Below are 4,417 nucleotides of genomic sequence, written 5' to 3'. Positions count from 1 at the left end.
CTTCTTCTTCCTCCTTCTCCTCCTCCTCCTTCTCCTCTTCTTCTCCTCCTCCTCCTCCTCCTCCTCCTCCTCCTTCTCCTTCTCCTTCTCCTTCTCCTTCTCCTTCTTCTTCTTCTCCTCCTCCTCCTCCTCCTCCTTCCCCTCCTCCTCCTTCCTTTTTTTGAGATGGAGTCTCACTCCATCACCCAAGTTGGAGTGCAGTGGCACCATCTCGGCTCACTGCAACCTCCATCTCCTGGGTTCAAACGATTCTCCTGCCTCAGCCTCCTGAGTAGCTGGGATTACAGGCGCGCCACTACGTCCAGCTATTTTTTTTTTTTTTTTGGTATGTTTAATAGAGATGGGGTTTCACCATGATGGCCAGGCAGGTCTCGAACTCCTGACCTCAAGTGATCCACGTGCCTCGGCCTCCCAAAGTGCTGGGATCACAGGGGTGAGCCACCGCGCCCAGCGGCCAGTCTTTAATTTCACTCCTCCACCCGCAGTCACCCAGGGGACAGGCGAGGCCAGGCGGTGGGGCGCGCCTAGGTGGAGGACCATGTGCCTGTCGGCGGGGACATCATAGCGCGCCTTGTGCGCCTCGAAGACTGCGTGAGTTGCTCCACGTAGCTTGCTTGCAGCCAGTCCACCTGGGCCGGGCTGGGCTGGGGGCTCTGGGGCACTGGAATCGCCGCCCTCACAGCGGGCGGGACCGGACGCGATCGGGACTGAGATCCCCGGCCCGCCCCCTCCCCTCCCTTCCTCCGTCTCTCCCTTCCGCCCGCGGGGATCGGCGGGGACAGAGTTCAGGGCTGGCGCGGTGGCCAAAGGCCAGTCTGGGTGGCGAGGCACCAACGCGGGACGGGGAGGGAGCGGGCACAGGGCAGGAATCGCGGGACAGAGGCAGGGGCTCACCGACGGTGCGGATGGGCGCGCGGAAGGGCAGCTGGAGGCCCCGGCGGCCAAGGAACAGCGGCAAGGCCACGCTTAGCAGCGGATGCAGCGCCTCCTTCGCCCTCCGCAACATGAGCCCGGCGGGTTCGGGAACTGCTGGAAGAGCTCGTTCTCACTGGAGAAGACAGGCACCAGGGAGGCCGCGGGGGAGCAGGGCGCGGCTGACTCCTGGCCCCGGGGTCCGCGGATGGCGCCGCTCTCCTCCTCCCCGGCCCGGCATCCCTGGAGTCCCCACCGGGCCACGCTCGGGTCCTCACCCGAGTTCCAGAGCTGACTTAACGAATCCCTTCTGATTCCGAATCGGAAAGCTCTGTGCTCCGAGTTTTGCCACCAGCGCCTCCAGGGGCCTTCCCACGGCCAGGACGGACACTTGGCCACCCCTGAGGCAGTGCTGGCCTTGTCAGAGGAGACCAGACCTGGGGAGAGGGCAGAAGTTGGGGGACTCGACGCCTGGGTCTTATTTATTTATTTGGGGATGGAGTCTTGCTCTGTTGCTCAAGCTGGAGTGTAGTGGCCTGATCTTGGTTCTCTGCACCCTTGACCTTCAGGGCTCAAGTGATCCTCCCATCTCAAGCCTCCCAGTAGCTGGGACCACAGGTGTGTACTACCACACCTGGCTAAATTTTTGTTTTTGTTTTTTGTTGTACATGTGGAGATAGGGTTTCACCGTGTTGCCCAGGCTGGTCTTGAACTCCTGGCCTTTAGTGATCCTCCCAAAGTGCTGGGATTACAGGTGAGAACCACCACACCCAGCCAAAGCCTAGGACTTGGAAAGAAGAGCGGAGAGGGCATGGGGAAGAGAGAACTGGGTCCCAGAGCCTCCCAGGAGGAAGATGGTGGGACAGCAGCAAGGTCCCCCTCTTCTCACCATCTGACATGATGTAGTCCCAGAAGAAAGGGAAATGGAACCAACAAGGCAGCATGAGTGGGTGTGGCCGGAGCTCGGGGAGGAGGCAGGAGAAGCCCGTGGGCTCTGTGCAGAGGTTGGCGAAGGCTCCCACAACCAGGACCCCGTGAGGGTGGAAGCCAAAGGAATAAGTTCCAGGAGGGGTGCAACTCTGCAGTTTTAACCAGCTGGGGAGCAGAGGGGCGCACCCCACCCCAACAGTGAGATTGCACTTTGGGAGATGGTGGTCCCAAGAGTCTATTCTGAAGCCCCAACTGCACCCAGTACCCCACTGCCCGAGGTCCTCACTAAGAGGGGAAAGTAGTCACGGGAATGTCTCCAAACTTCCCAGTTGCGAACCCAGGCAGATCTTTGGCCTCCAGCCCTGGGTGTGTTTCTATCCCAATAGAGCCAGGCCAGGTAGAGGACCACCAGCATCCAAGCCCGGCCGAGGAATGCAGGGAGCCAGGCTGCTGGGCATACCTGGGCTGGAAGACGGGGCAGGGGGAGCTCACAGTACAGGTGTGTAAACCTAAGTCTTCCCTCTGCCCCCTTCCATCCCACCTGCTCCCCAGACTCCCTCCCTACCCCTCCTCCCTTGGGGTAAAGGAAAACAGACCACCAGCTGCTGGGGCCCTGCCCAGATCCCCAGGCCTTGGGGACTCATGCAGCCCTAACAAGGAGAAAACCCATTGCAGGACAGCAAACACTTGGAGACCCCTTTGGAGAAGGCTGGAGGAGGCCACCATATTCTGGAGGAATGTCATACAGGGGCCACCCCCATCTCTTAAGCACACCTCCTTTTGGCCCAACACACTGGCCCTGACCCTTGACCTTGGTCCCTCCCCCATTTTCCGCCCCCTTTGCAGTTCTGCACACTGGAGCCCAGCTGGGGCAACAAAGCAAGACTCCATCTCTACCAAAAGAAAAAAAAACTCAAAAAACATTAGCCAAGTGTGGTGGCACATGCCTGTAGTCTCAGCTACTTGGGAGGCTGAGATGGGAGGATTGCTTGAGCCCAGAAGGTTGAGACTGTAGTAAGCCATGATTGTACCACTGCACTCCAGCCTGGGCAATAGAGGCTGTCTCAAAAAACAAAAACAAAACAAAATGAAACCAGAAAACAAACACACACACACACACACACACACACACACACACACACACACACACACACACACACACACACATAACCCAGGACCCTCTGGGAAGGAGAGAGGTGGTCTGAATGGGGTGTCCTATAAAGGGCAGGGCTCCCGCATGAATCGAAACAGCCTGAAAACCTGCTAGTCACCGAGGCTGGTCCCTGAGGCCCAGGACATGCAAGAGCAGCATAGGCCTCTGTGGGAAAACACTTGCCAAGAGGTGTTTTCTCCTGTCCCTACTCGGCTCACCGCCATCCACAGGACATGGGACAAGGGTAGTGGGGCCCAGGGTGAGATGGGTTCCAAAGTCTGGCCAGAATGATGCTCAATCCCGTGGAAACGTAACCAACCAGATAATCAGCTCCACCTAGCAGGAAGGAAGGTTCCTTAAAGGTTTTCCCTGAAGACTAGAGAGGAGAAAGAAAAGGGATTCCAGGCCAGCCATGGAGGCTCACATCTGTAATTCCAGCACTTTGGGAGGCCTAGGTGGGAGGATCACTTGAGGCCAGGTGTTCGACACCAGCCTGGTCAACATAGTGAGACCCCCCCCCATCTCAAAAAAGTCAGGATAAGGCCAGGCGTGGTGGCTCACACTGGTAATCCCAGCACTTTGGGAAGCTGAGGCGGGCAGATCACTTGAGGTCAGGAGTTCGAGACCAGCTTGACCAACATGGTGAAACCTTGTCTCTACTAAAAATACTACAATTAGCTGGGCATGGTGGCAGGCGCCTGTAGTCTCAGCTACTCGGGAGGCTAAGGCAGGAGAATTGCTCGAGCCTGGGAGGTGAAGGTTGCAGTTAGCTGAGATTACACCACTGCACTCCAGCCTGGGTGACAGAGTAAGACTCCGTCTCAAAAAAAGTAAATAAAAAGGCTGGGCATGGTGGCTCACACCTCTAATGCCAGCACTTTGGGAGGCTGAGACGGGTGGATCACCTGAGGTCAGGAGTTCAAGACCAGCCTGACCAACATGGAGAAACCACGTCTCTACTAAAAATACAAAATTAGCCGGGTATGGTGGCACATGTCTATAATCCTAGCTACTCGGGATGCTGAGGCAGGACAATCACTTGAACCCAGGAGGTGGAGGTTGCCGTGAGCCGAGATGGCACCATTGCACTCCAGTCTAAGCAACAAGAGTGAAACTACATCTCAAAAATAAATAAATAAATATAAAAATAAAAAGTAAATTAAAAAAATAAGAGGATTATAGATGTGGATGGTGAGATGTTGGAGGCAAGAGATGTCTTAGGAGAGGTGAACAAGCCTGTTTGATATATGTGTGTGTGTGTGTGTATATATATACACACATATATATATATTTTTTTGCCCAAGATGGAGTCTCGCTCTGTGGCCCAGGCTGGAGTGCAGTGGCGCGATCTCAGCTCACTGCAAGCTCTGCCTCCCGGGTTCACGCCATTCTCCTGCCTCAGCCTCCTGAGTAGCTGGGACT

The 4,417-nt window shown here is 56.4% G+C and overlaps 1 pseudogene; it reads right to left on the bottom strand.

The window, feature by feature from the left end:
• LOC105543360 overlaps positions 1 to 4,417 on the bottom strand; it is a 7,027-nt pseudogene that overhangs the window by 969 nt on the left and 1,641 nt on the right.

This window comes from Mandrillus leucophaeus, unplaced genomic scaffold (genome assembly GCF_000951045.1).
Source record: "Mandrillus leucophaeus isolate KB7577 unplaced genomic scaffold, Mleu.le_1.0 Scaffold280, whole genome shotgun sequence".
NCBI lineage: Eukaryota > Metazoa > Chordata > Mammalia > Primates > Cercopithecidae > Mandrillus > Mandrillus leucophaeus.
This window is presented reverse-complemented; position numbering and strand designations above follow the sequence as displayed.